Below are 20,799 nucleotides of genomic sequence, written 5' to 3'. Positions count from 1 at the left end.
AGAAGTAGACCGCGGTGGGATAAAGCAAGGGAGGAATGCAAGTGGGTGAGAATAAATTTCGACAAACCGGAAAGAGGCAGCTGGGGACACGAAGGCTCTCGGAGACAAAACTTTGATAACGCAAGCGAGAAGGGAGCGAAGGAGAAAAACGGAGCGAGAAACGTAGGTGGTTCTCCAGATGAGATCCAAGAACGACGGAGCGAGCTGATACGTATAATCCGACGGCGTGGACGGAGAAAGAGAGCGTAAAGGGAGGAAAGGAGAGTGCTACGGAAGTCCACATGGAGCGGAGCGAGAAGCAAGAAAGGAGTGATATAGTATATATAGAACTTGATGGCGAGAGTATACGGGAGTGGGTGGCGGAAGGGTGGCGGGACCCGTTGGGACGGAAAGGGACGGAGAGCGTGGAAGAGGGAGCGATGTGGGCAGGGGGGAGGGGGAACAGCGGAGAGCAGGAGATGCGGTGGGAACGGGTGGAGGATGTAAGTAGGAGGACTGCGCGCGTAGAGTGCGAAAGAGAGAGAGAGAGAGAGGGGGCGGGTATCGCAGCAGGAGGAGGCGGCTTCGGAGCAACGGCGATGTCAGTGTGCACGCGGACGCCGAGTCGGCTTCGGCGTTGGCGTAACGTCGCGACGTAACCGCACCGCAAGCCGCATCGCGCCGGGTCTGTTTCCGATATCCTCTCTGACGCCAGCATCAGGATAAACGCGCCTGGCATCAGGGGAGTGCGCGACATCCGCGCGAGTGACGACGCGCCGTTGCGTCGGACGTCGAGAGTCGCGGCTTTACGACCAACGACGACGACGACGACGACGCCGGCCGTCGCGACGTCACGGCGACGACGACGACGACGACTGCGGCGTTCGGTGTGTGCGCGCGAGATTTCGTTATCCATCGTTGCTGCTGTGAAGTGTGTATATGCGACAGCGCAACGGTACGTCTGGTTTACGAGAGCGAAACGCGAGCGAGCAACTCGTGATTTTTCACGAGGGTTGTAGTATTGTCAGGGCTGATGTCGAGAAGTTCCGAGTGCGAGATTTGATGACTACATACATGGAGTAAAAAGTCAACGAGCGATATTTTACGAACGATCACAATAATCTGAGAATTGCAGTGATTTTGATGATAATTAATATTAATGAACGTTTATAATCCTACGTTGGCTGCTTATACTTCCGATTATGAGCGTCGGTTGACTTAGCGGAAAGACCCTTACGTCTAGGAAGGGTTGACGGATGTTCGGTCATGATTATCCGGAGATTAGAATAATTTACTCGATCTAATTCATCTATACTTGAAGTTTTGAGTCGTTAAATTAAGATCTCTTATAATGGACGAAGATCATTGGATATTCCAATCATTAACAAATCTTTAATCTTGCGTTACTGCGTTAGAGAAAAATTTTGTTTACTATTGAAAGAAGATTTGCAAATTCTTAATTCTCGAGATAACTCGTCAATGACAACCTATACTAAAAAACTTGGGGTTATAATTTTATTATGATTATCAGCGATTAGGATTACTATCAACTATCGACAGTCTTATATCTCTTTTAAAATCGCCGGTAATTATTAAAACAGGTTTTGACAAGCACGCTCTCCTCATTTTGTTAATGAGAGAAGATATTTCGTTAATAAGTTTTTTCCCGTGACCGATCTCGATAAGGAATTGCTGGTTGCCCATTTTCTCGAACATCTGCTCGCGTAATCTTTTTATTTCATATCTATTACCGGTGAGAGAGAGAGAGAGAGAGAGAGAGAGAGAGAGAGAGAGAGAGAGAGAGAGAGAGAGAGAGAGAGAGAGAGATCGAAGCAGAATTCCGCCATCAGCCAGGATCGTTTGGCATCTAACTGCGGAACGTTTTTACGTGATTTCTTTCAATGATCGGATGATCAGACGGGCGCTATAGAACAGGCATAAAATGCGGACACGCTGGATATTATGACCATTGATAATTCACGAATGGTGTCCTTTTACGAGAGTGCGGGGAATAAGCGCGGATGATTTTAGGATGGGGATTTCTGTGAAATCTTGTAGGTGCGCTGCTTCTTTTTTACCTGCGTCTTTAAATATTGACGATCAGGAAATGCAATATACCAGACAATGTATGCCTGGCAACTATTTTACGAGAAAGACGCGAGCTTACACACATCCTTATATTCTTTAAATATATTAGTTTCGGGCTAACAGAAACTTTGAATTATCGATCATACATACCAATAGTTTATAGAACAGATTACTTTATGAACTTTTATAGTTAGCGACTCTATCTAAAATTTATGATCTGTTAATAATTGCTTCCTTATTTTAATTCTTCCTTTTTATTGTGTAGGAATTTATAATAAATCCGTCAAACACTTATCTATGAATGATTATTACAAAATGCTATTTTTTTTTATTTCGGCAAAATATTTATCTTTCTTACAATATCTTGAGCTTTCTATGCTCTTTTTATGACTCTTCTTACGGTTAAACAATAATTATCACGTGAAATTGATCGCGTCAACAATGGAAATAAAACAGATAATTGATAATTAACATTCAATTAACTCGTCGTAATGATTTTTCATGCTTGAGCTCGAAATTGCGTTGCTGTTAAGGAGTTAACAAATGACTCTTAAGCGCTTCGCGGTGGCCTCAACCGTTGATGCTGCACACGTACATTGAAGGCGCGCGATTTGACGATATGTGGTCACTTAAAAACAGGTTTTTAACCCGTTGCTCCGTCTTCCACTGGTTATACTATTCAGCCCGTTGTCCCCCCTTCCGATAACGCGCTCTATTATATCACGTTCTTGTCTCAATGAGTTTCCTGCGCACTTTGTTTCTTTAACGCTCTCATTTTCTGCCCTTTTATTTCAATTGCTATATATATCTAAAGCCTTGTCTAACTTCAAGTTAAAACATTTGTCTCTCGATCGGCAATATTGCAAGTATCTTTCCACGCCCTGCGTGCAAAGATATATAGATCACCGAAAGAAGGGAGCGACAAGGCAAAGAGTTAAGAAGATTTATTTCAACCGGGTGACGAGCTTTGATCAAAACTTTTGCAAGATTACCTTTATCCGATCTTATCTCCTCGTTTCTCACACTCATCTTTTTACGTGATATTATACAACGTTGTAATGTACGAAGTTAACGCTAACGTAATCTATAGAGAAAATGTGTCTTATTAAAGGCTGATTGAGGATAGTATCTACTAATTGCGTCACAAATCATCCAGAAGGCTGCGGACGCCCGCGCCGCGCGATTACACGAACCAAGATGGTGTGCAACAGTTGGTCTATAATAGCGACAGATGACTACGAAGATTCGACACGGGCTTCTATCGGGGGAGACGCGTTATCAGTGTCAGTTTCCGTGTACTCTCCCGTCGTCGCGGCGGAAGTCGCGGCTCGTCCATAAAATCGCGAACTAGCCTGCCAATTTCCTTAATGACGTCGTCCGCGACGGAAATGGCTTGAGTACACGCAGGAAATTGGCGTGTGCGGACGCGAGCAGATCGCACCCAGCTTTCGCCAGCTAGGAAACATGCGTTCGAGACAACGCGGCAAGTCACGCATGAATTTTTAAAACTCGCCCCGAGTACCTCGGCTCTTCTTTTTTCTTTCTTTTTTTCCCCTCTTTTTTTCTTTCTCTCTGTCTCTCTCTCTCTCTCTTTCGCTTTTTTTTCCTTTTCCTTTTAACTCTCGATTCCGCCGAGCGTCCTTGACCCGTCGGAGGCGTTTTCACGCAAGAGGACATGGACCCAGCGAACGCTGGCTCGTCTCTACGCCCCAGTTAATTGTGTTAATTTAATTACCCGTTGAATAATCGAGGTGACCGCGTTTTAAAAAAGACGATGGATTACCGAGGCGGACAAGCAAACCAGGAACGATCGTAGCTCTTGCATCAGGATTCTGCTTTGAATGCAAAATTGCTCGTCGACTTATGATTTTTGCGTTCCCATTTCGGTTTCTCGTGAAACGAGAAGTTGTGGAACTATGATTAAAAAGTGGGATTAAAATCTTATATCTTTTGTTGGGGGGGCTAATTACAAAGAAATTTAAACATTGCACAGTATTTCTATTGGTCGTTATTTCTATTGATTCACTCTCAATAATTTTTTATACTTTTAAACAATGAGACATTTTTATTCTACCATCTGTGCTTTTATAAATCTGATGTTAGCTTTTAGTAAATGTTATTAATATATGCCCTTGCATAACTCTATACATGATTTATTTTAAACAACAGAATGAAGAACGATATCACGTTGTGTTACATATATATTCTTTATTTAAAGAAATATTTTGTTTGACTGTAGAGCAATGAATCTATGTTTAAGGACTTTTTGCAGTAAAAATTTATACCGTTCCGAGTTGCTATCGCAAAAATGTATACGCTTGGCACATTTCTTGAAAACTTTTCTCGCGCTCCTTTTTTGCAAAATTATCATGCAAATATTTTGAGACGAGCAGTTCGAGACGAAGTTGACTCATGAATTATAGAACTTTAGTACTTTTTACAGCTGTGAAGTTGGCATTTCATTTTTTAAATTTTGATATGAATTGATAGACAGATTCTGGCTCTTTATATCTAAAATGAATTTCAAAGAGTTTCTAACACGTGTTAAAAAAGATTTTAGCAATTAATAACTTGAAACAATAAGAGAGCAAAAACGGAAGAGATAATTTTTTTAATTATTGAGTGGAAATTTTTTTTTAAACTTCCACGAATTAATTTTTTTCAGAATTTTGATATTTCCTGGATATATTGAAGAATTTTTAGTCTGATTTTGAAACAAAAAGTTATTACGAATTTTTGTACAACGACAATGTGAATTTCGTTAGCTCATATTAGCGGACTTTATACTTTTTAATCGCTAGAGCTTTTTTCAAAACGTAACAGAGGAACTCTTTGGGGAAATGCCAGGGTTCTATCAATTGTACGGGAATTCTGAAAATGGGATGTTAATTTCATAAAGGTGTACTTTTCAACTCTGCTTCGATGATCAGATACTCGGCCAGCGATCGAGCGACGCTTTTTGCTGCAAATTCGCAGCATTATGATCGGTTCTTATGAAAGGTGGAACGTAGGGCGATCATGTAGCAAAAAAGGCTTTATAACTGACCCCGATAAGCTACCGCAATAGTTAATCGAACGGAGACTTGCACGAGTAAATTTAGATCGATCGCTAATCATCCAATCTCCCTTACTATACGTAACGTGAATATCTTTACAGACTATAATTACTTATTTACTAAATTTAAATTGTTTAAATAAGATACGCGTTCAGTTTTCGTTAAATTGGACTTTGGGGATGTAAATAAATGATTAAACATTTTTCGTTCAATTTGCTCTTTAACAAAATTTTAATAATATGAGGTTTAGATTTGTTTGAATATTAAATTTTAAAGAAAATATAACATTTAATTTTCTCTCTCTCTCTCTCTCTGTCTCTCTCAACGTTTTGATCGATGAAAATCGACTTCGATTTTTACGAAGCACGATATACATCCGCTTTCCGTCAGTTTTGTAATACCTCGTATTTCTCTCTATCTACCTCAGGAATAAAAATAAACCCTGCAGAGGGGTGCATCGTTTTGCGATTGCCCTTGACCCGTCAATGTATTCGCGGGGAAGTGGAATAACCGCTCGTTTACACGTTCACGCTCTAAAAGTGCTCGTCGCTACTCTGTCTATCCGTCTAACAAAGAAGAGACAACGCCGATGCAGGAGCAGATCGGAGTTAAGGGTCGTTTTTTACTGATAGTAGATCAAGAACTCTGAACTCTTTGTCGCTATTATACTTTAGCAAATTTCGTTCGATATATTTTTCACCCTTTTTTTTGCAAGATATAAATATCATACTATACGAAGTTCTAAATTAATTGATAAAAATACCGTTTTTATCGTGCGAATATCCAGGCACGACACTTAGGGAACGCGGTCTGATGAGTGTTAAAACGTATGAATCGTTACATGAAAGTAAAAGCATCTAGAGCTGATTTGATTGGTTGATTAGGTAAAGGGTTAATGAGGACAGGCTGCCGTATTTTGCAGGGAGTAGTTATGCCGGATTATTAATTGCCAATTAGCCAGCCGTGAGAGCATCGTGTCAGCGGGATCGCCTCGAGTCAATAATCACGGCTAGATATTACCCACCGTCCATAAAACGTCGGTCATGCCCTCAAAGCAGCCGCGGGACCAGGGATCGACGCTTATCTGGATTGCCCTCGATTCCCCGTTGATACGACCCTTTGTCCCATCGCTAATTTATTGCCCCGATTCGACGACGAAAATCCACGCGCCGAAGATCGGGACACGGAGCTTCTGCGAATCTATTACGTGTATCCAATATACGCCAATTTACTAACAAGAACATTTTTCTCAGAATAATAACTAATGACCCCATTTAATTCAACAATTAACTTTAATCTAGAGTATCTAGAGTATCAGAGCGCGAGTTTTATTCAACATTGAACGCGTAACAGCGATTCTAAAACGCTGCACGTTTTAAAATAAGATATAACGCGTTTAGAATATTCGACGTTCCTTCTCATCATTATGTAATATATTGTAAGTAGTACTTTCTTGTGATATATTATCATGTACATCGTGCACACACGGTATGGTCGCGAGATACGAAATGACGCCGTGGGCGCGCAATGTTCTCGCCAGTGTGCAGAAAGTTCAACGATACATCAACTTTGTTACCGACCTGATGGAGCCGGAAGTTCGCGATCAAACCAGCCCTGTCGACACGAGTGATGTACAACTATCGTCCTAGGAGAAGTGTATTTTCGTAACTTACTTCGGTATTGTTTAACTTGAATCTCTTTAACGCTCCGCGTAAACGTAATTACGTAACTGCAGCTAAACTCCTGACACACGTTGACCGCACGTGAGCTCTCGGCTAACATAATTATCGCGTTGCATTATAACGCATGTGTCAAGTTTCTCGCGTTCGCCGCGGGTGATACAAATTGTATCCTGTACATTCTTTCCTTCCTACGTCGTTCCACCACATTGCAACTTGTATCCAATGAATGCTTCGTCCAGAACTGTCACTTTTCGTTGTAAGACATGTCGTCACCGCCGCGCCGACAACATCTCTTCTGTGATTGTCGCGATGAATGGGGAAGGCGGAGTCGCGCGTGTAAACTTGTCGTCGGCCATGGAAATTCCACATTATAAAAGGCTCGCTTCGTGCTAAAACTCAGAAGGGGTGGAGGGGAAATAAACCGCTCCGTAATTACTGTCGCGCTCATCTCTCCCGGGCCGCTTTAATTTCATAGAGAATACCCCACCCGAGCCCCGACGAACGAGGCGCCTCGTTCCTCGTGATAAATGCGTCGAGGGACGAAAAGGGGAAAACGTATGATGTCCCGTGATTACATAGAAAATGACTCGCATTTTCCAGAGTCGTTTTATTTTTTGCTGCAGACAGGCATTATGTACTTATATAGAAATCGCGACTTTATAAAGTATCATTAACACATATTTAATATGGTAATTGCCCCAAATTGAGATATGTTTTCACAATATTATCACGTTATATATATTGCACATTATTCGTATTTTCAGTTAAGTGAAATGAATTAATCTTGAAAGGTCAGAGCATTCTGTTTTAATTGATCTCCATTATTCCTGATTAAAAATTATATATACATAGTATATAAAGATAACTATTTTTTTACAAGCAGTCTTTATTATTGTTGTTGCAATTACATGTCTTTTTAGTACATTGTAAAATTGTACTGCTCTCGCAATTTTTTCCGCCGTTACTTCCTCGACCATTGTCTCTTCTTTTATTTCATTTATTGCACTTACTATACGTTAACGATCTCTTAAAGTAGGCCCGTCAAGGGCCACGACGCTAAGAAAACAAAGAAGAGAAACGGTAACACTGCTAAGAAATGGAACGGAGTGGACAGTAAACGGAATGGAGTAGTTTCGTTTTGTTCTCACAGTTTTGCTTCTTTTTCTTTCGCATTCGGCTCTGAATTCTATATATTCCAATGTTCCATGTCTAATCTAATAACGTGTTCTGCATCTCGATAGTAATGTCATACGTTTGAAACCAGTTGTTCACAAAACTGTTAAAATTGATTTATAAAATTTGAAAAAATAACGAAAATTAAAATATTACAGTAGAAAAATAAATTTTTGGCACAGCAAGTGACCGTATGATCACCGTAAGATAATAACATGTACTGTCTGAATGATGGTTTGATTATAGTTGATTGTAAGCGAGTTAACGTCACTTATAGGTAGCTAAACCGCTATAACTTTGTTCTTTGGCTCTTTACACGCCCTTCTGTCCTTTATAGATTATAACGTGGTTTATAGTCTGAGAAGAGCGAACCAACTAAAGTTAGTTAATTCAGCTATTACGGCGAGATCCAATACAGTATAAAAAGTGTTGATTTTTTTTTATTGTTAGCGTTCAATTATCTTCTTGTATGCAATTTCGTGCTAAGCAAGAAAAATTAATGAATTAAAGATAATTGAAGAGTTAAAGAATTAAAATTTACATATTAAATGTTAAGTTATATCACGCGGATATCGCCACTATAATTACGTAATTCAAATTCGCGATTAATATATTAATTGATAATTGATAATTGGTAATGAATATTGTTACAATTGAACGTTAAGGAAAAGATCTTTAATAAACATGTCGATGTTGTATTTTTCTCGCTTCATTATACACAACAATAAATACATGAAGAATTATTAACAATGACACTGAATCGCAAAATAATTAACGCGTGACGCGTAGCTGACGCAAATCTGATTGCCTAATTGTGTGTCGACCTGCACGGCTCGCGCTAACTGTTCGATAATTTTTCGCTAATATCACAAAAAGCAATGCGTTCGCGTTTTTTTTGTTTGACCCATTTTTCAAAACATTTTAGCATACTCGAGATATAAAATAATTGCTTCGCGAGAATACTCCAATATTTTGCAATAACACGCACACAAATTCGGATATCGAACCAATTAAAAACGTTCTGTGCTTTGCCTATAGTATTACAGAGAGAGAAGCATAAAAATACAGTATGATAACCGACCATGCACAGCTTAAAATTCTGTTACAAAAAGACATGTTTTTTTTTTTAAAGCATTTACACATGACAAAACAAAATCAGTTTTAAGTATTGAAATAATTTATTTTATGTGCTCGTGTTTTACAACTATCTCGCTTTTATCTCTTCGCTCATCATCAGACGTACGGTCTTAGAATGCACCGGAAGGATAAACTATCCGCGGTGTGGCGATCCGCACGCGATAGTAAGCGAAGCGTACTTAAGTTGTGAGGTATTAGACGGAACGGGTAAAAAAAGCGGAAAGGGAGAGACGAAAAGAGACGAAAGAGAGGAGATCCTCTTTAGTTGGTCGTTTCACGGTGGACGGGTTAATTCCGAGATCTCGTTACCACGTAGAGAGATAGAGAGCGAGAGAGAAAGGAACGCCCGAATCCCGAAGAAAACGAGGAAGAGAGACTGGAGCAGGCAGCAACGAAGTTAAGCTCGAAAGCCTCGTCTCCAATTACCCAGGCCCCGGAGCGTGTTGTAGATAGCGCGACGCGCCCGCGCGTAATTCACAGCGGTGACGTCGGCGCCAATACGAGCGCGAAAATTATCACTGCGAGAGTATCCCTTACTCCGGGTGATGGTTCACCAAGCTGGGTAGTGTCTCCGCTCGTCAAACGCAGCCGCGATTCCTCGGAGAGCTCATTCAGTGCAATCGTCGCTTCTCCGCCGATCTCGTTCTCCTCGTCCTCGACGGGCATTCCCTCCGCTTTTACTTGTCGCGTCGCGACTCCGATGTCGCTCGCATCGTCTGAATCACTCGTCAAGAAAGGAATGCCCTCAAATTCCTCAGAGCTCTCTTGAGAAGCAACGGGGAGTGAAGCGTGATTTTTCTAAACATCTCGCGCGAGAATACTTCAAGTGTTCGCGTTCGGAGATCGCGACGTCTGATACACTCCTGATAGCGTTCGTTCTATTCCTTTGTGCACCGTTCGCAATAAATCTTACGGTAGCGTCGCGCGTATCGTTAGTGAATCATCCACGAGTACTCCGTGAAGCATTCCATTAATCGCGATATTTCTCTGAGATGTTTATGCAATTCGTTCATACAAAGCGTAATAATTACGATAAAGAAAATCGGACCGTTCAATTGGTTTTATTCACACGTACATTCCAGGATTACTGTCATTATTTCCACGAACATATTAGAATTTGCAGGCTTTACAATACAATGAAAATTAATACCAATGTCGATAAAGCCATGTCATACATTTATATGTGATACGCGTATATGCAAGTATCAATAACGCAAGCGTGAATAATTGTCCAACTTGTTACGAGAGATTCTGCACGGAAAACTTATGTCACGGTAGTGGCTCTCGCTTACCCGGGGTGCATCTATATTCCTTCTTGTACATCTCTCAATGCGAACTGCGTGTTCCTCATTAATGCAAAACGATGCCCACTTTGTTGGATGTTACTACAACGTAGCAGTTATACGCGACCCCGTTATTTTAACAAACTTTAGCAGAAATTAATCTTTCCTTTGCGGATTTGTCATAGATCTTCAGAATATCATCATTGTAACTCGTTAAATAATTTTGGAAGACTCTCAGAAGTTTTATTTTGAAAAATATTCAGCTTTCTAGTTTTAAAGACCGCGATTACTTCACTAAAATTTGTAGAAATGCGAACGGGCAGGTGAGTTCTTCAAAGACCGTTAGATTTTAATAATAATGATTTACTTGTGTTAGCAGATACTCGAAGTTTAGTGAGATAATGAAAGTCGTAATTGCCTCTAGCCTTTAAATTTCACATTGCGATAGCGAAATGGCGAACGCCTTCATGTGATCCGTTTACGTGGAGTAGAAGCGAGAGATAAAAGGGCAAAGAGTGATCGTCGTCGAGCTTAAGACCATTTTCTCGTTCGAGGGCCGAGAGATCGACGGGTATCCGCTGAACGGAACGGAAACCCTGAGCTGACCAGTACACACTCTATTGGAGCAAACTTGGGAGGCGCTTTCCGATCTTCCGTACGATACGTCGTGGTGATTGGAGGAGCTTGAAACGCCGTCTCATGACTGCCTTGGGGAGGGAAAACGTCTCGAGCACTTCGGAATTTCACAGCGGATTTAGAGTTGTCGATATCGGCAGTTGCGCTGAGTGTGTTGCCTCGTTAACCGGCCTCTCACGGGCGCGATGATGTGTATCCGAAGTTCCGAAGTTTAGCAACCACATTGCGCAGTTCTATGCGATTAATACGTCGCGTCGCTCTCTTTCCTGGCTGATATGCTAACGCGAGAAATGGTTCAACCTCTTCATGGTGTATGTGTGTACTTTTGAGCGATCGATCCCTCCTCTCATTGAAACGATGGAAGATTATTCTAACATAGCGTCGGTGAAGCATTATTTGCACTAGAAACAACAACAAATTGAAAGGACAGATTCTTTGTTTCTCGGGATTGAATAAAATTCTCATAGACATCTACTCTACGAGTTTCGAAATTATTTTCAGGCACGAAAGAATTTGTGTGTCAATTGTAAAGCAAATTGCCAGCGTCAAATAGCGCGCTTTAAAATATTCGAAAAATGATGGCAGGACTATGAGGATTAATGGAAAAATATTTTTAGCGTTGTTTATGAAAATATTAACTGTCACGAAAATAACGTTGTTACGTGTGTCTACGGGCACATTACTAAAAATACATTCTCCATTTATCGGCTCATTGCAGTCATCGTTGAGTAAATCTTCATGTGTAAAACAGCTTCTTGGCAAAGGGTCACTTTGTGAACTGTGTTTGAGCGTGCCAATATAGACTCGTCTCGACATCGTGGAATAACACGAAGGGGAGCATTTTCCGGACGTATGTTTTATAGAAACTTTATTTAACCTTTTGGCACGGCTTGCCTCTAAAGTTTCATTATACATTTTAACTTGACATTTTAGTAGAAAAATGTTAATATCCCCGCACATGTCCCTTGTAAATTTTCAACATTCTTCCTGTAAGGTCTCTATGTTATCATACACTCCGCTGAACGCTTTAAAATAGTCTTGAAATTAATAAAACGATAAGATACTTTTGACAATACTTTTACTTATTATCGGTACAGATAAATTATCAGTATTTGAAATCGATACCATTTTGCTTGAACAGTTTGCTTTACAAATAATCTCATTGTGCGAAACCAACGTAACGAATTGTTATTATTCTCGGGAGTAAAATCGTTTTCCCAATTCCTTTTTCTTCTTAAACTGCGTAGTTAAAGCAGCAGCCCCGAAGGTCATCGACCCGTGAAAATGCTGACGTAGTTATCTGTTTCTTCAGCGAGTTCTTAGTTAATCGCCACTTAAGAAATAACTCAGCTACGCCTCATTGCGCGATCGTATAACTAGACAGAGAGAAAGAATTCTCCTCTTTCTAATTGCGTTCCGCTGCTCTTGAACCTTCTTTTTTTTCCTCGCAGTCTATTGGCGCGTCATTTCTTTCAGTACTTTATTCTGTAATTTATGTTTAAATAAAAAAGAAAGAAACGCAGGACTTCGTTTGCCGTAGAACGATCAATTTATCATCGAAGCAAAAATTAAAAAAGCAAATTCGGTTGGACGCACCAATGCGCACTCAATGCACGTTAAAGCCGTCGTACACAAATCAACGTAAAGTGTACGTTTAATCTTTATTGTACTGTTTGGTAAAATATGTATTGGACATTTAATCAGTCGAAATATTTGCATTTTACTTTAAATATTAGAGATTAAAATCAGTGTACAACGGCTTTAATGTGCACTGAGTGCGCACTGGTGCGTCCAACGGAATTGGCTAAAACTTTTTGCGATTTTATTAAGTCATTAAGCTTATTAAACAGCAATTTAATTTTTGCACTAATAAAACAAATTATATTACTTTTGAAAACTTTTATAGAAATATGAATTCTCTCTAAATTTACTTATACTTTTAATGGAACGAAATTAAAAAAATTAAAGGTTTGCATTTACAATCATAACGTTAAAATATTTTGAAAAAGGCTTGAAATTTAACAACTTAGAACTTTTCAAATAACCGAAGTCATAGATCTCCAGTAGCTGACGCAAAACTGAAAGTCTTCCGTGTTTCTCGATATTGTCCCGAACATATCGATTTACCGCCGCCTTCTTCAATTTATTTCGTCAGACTTACGCCTCACTTTATTTTTCTTTAGCAATATCGTAGTTTTACTTTGACACTTGTTCTCTACATTTTTCTATACCTATAGTAGAGACGTTAAAAAGACTCGCATAAATGTAAGAAACCAAAATCACGTGCGCATATTGGATGAAAAAGATTTTTTTTTGTGTTAACATAAATAAGGAGTACGATGGAGATTTTTGCAGAATACTTAGCTTTGTTATGCAACTTTTATCAATTGGAAAATGCTCGAGTAATCTTCTTTCATATAATGCTGTAAGCAGGTACTTCGATTCTTATTTGGCTGTCTTTCAGTTTATTTTCTACGTCATCTTTTTATATCTTTCCTTTCGCCTGAGGAGATTTCACTTGCTTAGAGGCGACGTGAAAAGCAAGAATGGAACCATTAATAATTGCAGAATCGTTACAAGGAACACACGTTCACCGATATCATTTTTAAAGAAAATGTCTAACAATGCTTCTTTTCTGTAAAGGTTAACGAGATACCGAATTGCAAACTTATTTTGTTTAAATATTTTTGCGAAAATATAAACTATATAGGTAACTGTAGCGTCAATATAATTTTTAAAGCGCAAATATCTATTTCGTAAAAATTTATGCAACTAGAAAGCTTCTTGTGATATAATCGCGCGATTGAAAAATGCGCGGCGGCTATTTTTAACCGTGTCTTCTTCGCGAGAATTTATCTAGAGCACCATAAATACAATTTGTTGTTTGCGCTATGGTAAAACGGTCAATAATAATCGTGATTAAACGCGGCTGAGAGAGACATCGGCTGGGAACACACGTATGGGTGCACGCTTAACCCAATTTCAAGACGAATTTCGTCCCTCGTTCGGGGAGAGAACGCTCCCTGTGGCGTGCGGATGTCCAGATTCCAGCAACCGAATTACGTTCAATTTGAGGTGGCGTAACTGCGCACGTCCACTTGACCTAGCTTCCGCATACACATACGCGGGGTATGTCAAAAATGATTTTCAGCAAATTTAATAGACGCTTATATCAGCGTGAATCAAAGCGGTGAAATATTCAGGAATATTCAGCGAATTCGAAATATATCCGAGCAACATTATTCATTGACGATTATTGAAATAATTTCTATTGCTCAAAAGGATCTGCTGATCGTGTAACGATATATAAGAGAGAACCCTCCGCGACATTTATAAATGTTAGGAACGATATTTATGGAGTTACTGAACGTCAAAGATGGAAAGGATCGCAACAGGTCTAAAAAGAAGGCGACACGATTGACGTAACATTCATCTGCGGAATAAAATTATGTCTCAGCTCTGGCAGATCACTCTCCCGATACGAACGGCAAAATGCAAACGGCATGATTGAGGCGTTCGGGCACGTGTGCAAAAAGGATTACATATATCGATGAGCAATGTTTATTACAAGGTTTATAATCCTATTAGGAATGTGATGAAGCTCTTATGCGAAATTCGTTGCTTGTTATTATTTAGATATTACATTAGATATTATATTAGAAACGCGCGGACTTTAGCAAATTACAATGTCGTGCGTTACACCTACCAATTAAGATGCAAATTCCATTTCCGGATTTCTCACGCGCACAGGTAATATTCCTAACATCTCTGTTTTTACACAAGAGCTTTTACAAAGTGAGTTTACATGAATAATTCAGTACTCGAGGTAGCACGACATCAGATCGATCGATACACAGCGATCGTGCCTGACCGATTCGATGATATTAGGGATACATATCTGCGTGTGCCGTTTATGAAATACTTTCGCCGATCTCGCGGAATTTCATAAAATCAGGTATTGCGGTGACAGAGCTGGCGCGGATACATTGCGACATGGAATAAGCCATTGAACCAAATGACGGAAGGGAATGAAAACGTGGGCGACTTTAAGAGGTATCGACCGGAAATCTTCGACAGGAAACGCGTGCGTCTTTAGGGCGAGACGTGAATCGGTGGTCTGTTTTTACGAACGAGGAACCGCGAACGATACCTGGACGAGACGCCCGTCTCGTAAAAAAAAAAAACTGTTACGAGCTGTGTCGCGAATATACATAGCCCGAATACACGCGGGCTATTTATCACGCCTATTCGGGCGTAAAGTCGATAGATCCACGCGCAGAGCGTGCATGATAATTAAAAATACCCCACGGACAACAGGGATGTGCCGGCGACGGCGATAATTTAAAGGAGATTTTATTTTTAAGTCCGGCCATTTGCGGGCTCTAATAGACGGAGCCGGGTATATCCCAGGAAGTTCCTTCGTCCCGGAGATGTATTGACGTCGCATCCATCCAACGCGTCGTTTTATTTTCGAGCGTGTTTTCTCTTTTTTTTTCTTTCTCTTTCTTTTAGCACGCACACGCTAAAGCCTGATCTACAATGTGTTCTTTGCTTCCTGTTTTCTGCTCTTACCTCTTTGCGACTCTCTCGTATTTCGCAATTCCGTCGCGTAATGTGATGTTTCTTGTCTCTTCTGAAGTTCGTCAATTTTTATCTTGGGCGACAGAGAACAAAAAACATCGCATTACGCGACGGAATTGCGAAATACGAGATAGTCGCAAAGAGGTAAGAGCAGAAAACAGAAAGCAAAGAACACATTGTAGATGAGGCTTCATAGTCGCATACACTACTCTAGACTTTCAAGCAGCTGAGAAGGTATACCTCAGTATGAGAATAATTTATCTATTTCCATTTTCTCTTTATTTAATCTGTTAATTTTTTATATATTTAGAGTTTATATTTTCTTTTCTTTACTAGACGTTATTTAAAATTTCTTAAATAAACATTCGTGGCTTTTTCAAAATGAGAAAGGAAAGTTATAAAATTCTCTTTACGTATTTTCTCAGACGATACGCGTTGCTGTGTTGCTATTGAATAAATTTGTCGATAATATTTTTCGCAAATGAAAAACAGCTGATGTATACAGTCTTCGTAGTCCCCGGGATACGTGAAAAATTCGCCGGCTCAAACGGAGAGTGTATGAGACGATAGAAATAAGATCTAAGAAGATTTAAAGCGAAATGACATGGGATTGAGAAAGAAATTGCGGGATGAGGTTGGGGCGGATAAACCTTGTGCTCGCTGTCGTGACGTCGTCATCGCAACTCCCGACTTATTTCTTTGAACTGTTTTCACTGTAAACATGATCGCCAGCGGCAAAACGCTTCAAAATATCCGTCGCGTTTAGGTGACCCATGCAAAATGACACGGCGAATGTAAAATAGATTGCGATTTCGTGCAATTACGTGTTCAAAGAGCAACCCTACGATAACTAAATACAGGCTTTCTCTCTTTAACTTGTATTATCACATGGATATAAAATGTCTGCTGTCGATTTTTGATTGAAGCCATCTTCTTTGCGCGGTTATATTTCATATTTAGTTAGCAACGAAATCGTCTTGATTTTATGCTTTTATTATCACGATAGGGAAATAATTAAGAAGAAAAGACATTAAGAAAATAATGCGCACGCATTGCATTAATGAGCATGAAAGTTCCATCGTTTGAGATCGTTTGCGGATTAGGAAGTGGTTAGCTAATTAAACGTTTATTGAAAACTTTTTACTTCCAATTGTTTTTGCTCTTTTTCGAAAGTACGGAAAATTATTGTTTAAAGAAAAAAATGCTAGGAACATTAAGTATTTCTTATCCCAGTGCAGAATATATGTCATGTAAATCATCTACATTATTCAAGCGTGCCCTAAAATTTTCAAATCTTCTCCCTTCTCTTCTACGCGTATTTGTAATAATGACGCTACCGGTGGTATCTCTACCGGCGGTAACGAGCGTCGATTAATCAAATTACACCCGCGTCATTTTCCCGCGTCTCGTCGCAAAGCGTCTTTTCGCTCGCGTGCCCTGCTCGTCATAATTATATCGTCGTCGCTTCTGCATCGCGCCACTACGGCGATTCTCCTTTCGCGTATCGATCAAAGCGATCGCAATCGATTCCGAGCCGCGTCGCCGAACGCCCGCGCGGTTTGAAAACGCGCGGAAACCCGAGAAGAGCGTTATCGATCGGCGTATCACCGCGCGCGCCAGAATCGATCATTCAAAATGGAAAATAATCCCCGCGGTATGCGCGGGGAAGATCGGGAGCGGGGGCGAGAGCAGCCGGGCGAGATGGGGTGTCGGGACGCCCTCGAGATGATGCGTGTGCACGCGCATGCACGCGCACCTCGGTCGCCCATACCGCGGCCGCACGAATACACCTTCGCCCCAGTGACCGATGTTGCGCGCGAGCGACTCCTCCGTCGCTTCAGTTATCCGCCCTCGCCCGCGGCGCTGATGCGTAATCGCGTATACGCGTATCATTTATTCGGCGATACGTCGCGATCGGTCGTCGGTCTCGCACCCGCGAACGTCCGCGACTTGTTGGACCTTTTGGTGGCCGCCGATTGCGTGTGAGATAAACGCGCGACGTTCTGCGAGTTGTCACGCCGACGCGATATGTCATTCGACAGAATTTTTTTCCTCGTTGATAAAAAAACGTTTAATCGGTTCTTTCACCGTAAAAAATATTATATACATATATGTTCTACGAAATTCTGTTGGCACAGCTTTGTGGCGATTGATTTACAATCGTAGCCTCTGTTTTTCTTCTGTTTAAAAGTTAAACGGGAAGAGACGAAAGTGCCGTGCCTCGTTGATCAAAACGTTGGGATAGACGGTTCTGATGTTAAAAAAGAAGGGAAAATCTTTTTTCGACGATTTCATTCAGGTTCCGATTGATAGTGAGTGTCGATAAAGATACCTTGTGCGCTGGAATTCCGCGTTCAGTTGTTAACTAAAATGTGAAAAGAGTTTCCCGGGGGATGAGTTCTCGAACAATGTATCCCACGCCAAATGCGCTTGATCGGGCTAATGAACGCGTTGTAATGATAATTTAATGATAAAATCTGCGGCGCAGCATGGCGGAAGTAATCCCGTCGGCAACTGGCGAGGGAATTAAATTCTTTCCGTCGACAACAACGGATGCTTTTAATATCTGACCTTTACTTTGCTTCGCGCAAAGCTGCTTCTTGTTTTAAACGTTCTCGGAGCTCGAGAACGTTTTACGAAAAATTACGTTTCTTCTCCAAAGCCCTTGGACAGTTACTGATAGTATCCTTCCTGTTAATATTTATATAATAATTATTACGAATGACTTTTTATGTCTGCTAATAATTGACAATTAATATATATATATATATATATATATATATATATAATACAGATATTCTTTTTTATTTGTTTTTTATTCTATGACTGAAGATTATTTTCTATCACTATTTTGTTCCGTCTGACACTTATCGTCCGTAACTACTGACGTCCGTCATTTATTACCTATTACGGCTTTTGTCTCTCCACGCTTGATCGTTATACGTTTTATAGCTCACTTTAGGTTAACTTCAGCGATGGACTATTTATAAATCATCTAAATCTAAATTATATCATTATTTTAACGCTTATTAAAGCTTTTATTATAACGTACGAAATCAATCACGTTTGTTACGATAAACAAATGGATGCGTTGGAAAAACGGAAAGATTTTTTCGTAAATTTAAATCCATTTTGCGTACAATCAAACATTTTGAAATGCCCAAAGGAGTAACGCATGATGGCATCAATAACAACGAAACGCAAATAGGATTTATTTTATTTGGATTATTTTATAAGCTTTAAAATTGCAAAACACTAATAACATATTTCTCGATTGTTTCCTAATAAATACAAAGTCCAAAAAATACATATGATTTGGATACTGTTTTATGTACATATTGTATATTCGTGACATAATATTGGAAATAATAAACGAAAGACGTTAGTCTTGCGAGTAACAGGGTCGGGCATTGATAACGATCATCAGTGGCAAGCGTAATGGCCGCCACTAAATGTTTCATACTGTCGACCATCATTGGCAATCCAATCGACATCCGATCTGTATCGGCTCTAACTCTCCATCGGTTACCGACGAACCATTGAAAATTGATAATATCTATCAATTATTCGAATTCGACTGATATAATAGCAGCGAGTTCTCGATAGGCGTTTTCCCCGCGAGTTTTCAATGTCATTCGCGAACAGATTCGAGTATTTTCTTTCTTCGATGCAACCGCAAGCGTATTCTTCCGCGGTGTTTTCCCATTGCTCCAATTTCGCCACCGTTCGAATTACGCTTTTGTCCGGAACCATAGTGTTTCCGCGTACGCGGACTATAAAGTCTACGCACACGCGCGAATCTCCGTCTAGGTAATCAACTGTGCTTTCAGTAGTCATTCCACACCAGGAGAGCTTCTCCGCAAATGCAGCAGTTCGTCTAGTTTATGACGAGTGCTCGTACGCTCATTCATTAGGGTATAATAGACGCGAAAACCGTGGGCCGCGCGTTTCACTTTCGCTGGATTCAATCAGAGGAGTGAGACGGAGGTTGTAAAATATCATGCATTTATATTTGCAAGCTGATGTTCCAATGCAATAGCACGGTCGTTAATGGTCGTTATTAGGTTTTAGGTTGGACTGCGAACATTTATTTAATAATTCAACTCTCGCGCCCGAGTTATTATCACGTCGTGATTACTTGCATCCGCGAATCTAACGCGAAATATATATTATTAGATACGAGAAACAAAGGAGAGTTCCTGCAATAAAATCTAATTATTGTTAAGGAAAATATATTATTTAAAAACAGCATCACCAAGCTTTTTATTTATAAGACATAATTATGCTGAATCTTTAGTTTCGCTGATCGGGTCTTTAAGTCGCGTCAGTTCAACCGCGGTATCGTTTCGGTAAAATTATCAAAAGAAATATTGACTTTTACACGTTGAATTATTAAATTAGGCCGATCTGTCGCTAGACGACCGGAGGAGCTCAAGTAGGAAATTCCTTTGCAGTCAACGCTCGCGGCTTTTGCGATGGGAATCGTGAATCGTCGGCGTCGGTGAGATCGGATTCCACGGTTAAAACCGTCCGTTTGCGCGCGATAGTCGACGCTCGATAATCGGCGACGGTTTTTCCCGGATTGGCCCTTTTTCACGCAGAACGACGGCGGTCACGCACGATAAACGCCGACAAACGAAACCGCCGACGAACGAAGATAAGTGCGCTAAGGGACGTTCACGTCGATTTTATTGCCGGGGACGATGTGCAGCAAGTGCAGCGAATGCTGCCAAGGATCTAGGCACAGTGTGGACGCTAGCCCCACGCCAGGCTCCGATTCCGATATCTCAGGTAACGATAGCTGATTTCTAAGGAGGGAAACTCGACTGCCGATCTCGTCATCTTTTTATATTTTATTTATTTATTTATTTATTTATTTTTTTACTATTTTCGTTTCGATCTCTGACCTTGCTAGTCTTGTAGCCAAGCTGTCCGTTATTATCAATATTTCTAGTTGCATTAACATAATAGGAAATACGATAACTCTTGCTATGAATTCTTGGTGTGGCTGTGATATTTTTGACACTTGTGGCAATACGATTGATTTGATTGCTGCGATATATTAGATAAGAGCTGATTCAATGTTCTCTGCTGATCTAGATGTTCTCTTATGCATCACATTCGTTTCGATTGCTATAACTGATTGCCAGTATGCGATAATGACCATGCTATCTCAATTCGTTT

General features: G+C 40.3%; 1 protein-coding gene and 1 pseudogene across 2 annotated transcripts in view; both read left to right on the top strand.

Annotated features, from left to right (window-relative positions):
* Nucleotides 1-20,799, top strand: part of LOC143908376 (uncharacterized) — a 244,935-nt gene that overhangs the window by 106,822 nt on the left and 117,314 nt on the right. The gene's annotated exons all lie outside the window — the stretch shown is intronic.
* On the top strand, nucleotides 334-20,427 carry LOC143905756 (uncharacterized; annotated as a pseudogene).

This window comes from Temnothorax americanus, unplaced genomic scaffold, assembly GCF_048541705.1.
Source record: "Temnothorax americanus isolate GAGA-0224 unplaced genomic scaffold, ASM4854170v1 Scaffold11, whole genome shotgun sequence".
NCBI lineage: Eukaryota > Metazoa > Arthropoda > Insecta > Hymenoptera > Formicidae > Temnothorax > Temnothorax americanus.
Note: the sequence above shows the minus strand (reverse complement) of the source record. Positions and strands in the feature narration are given on the sequence as shown.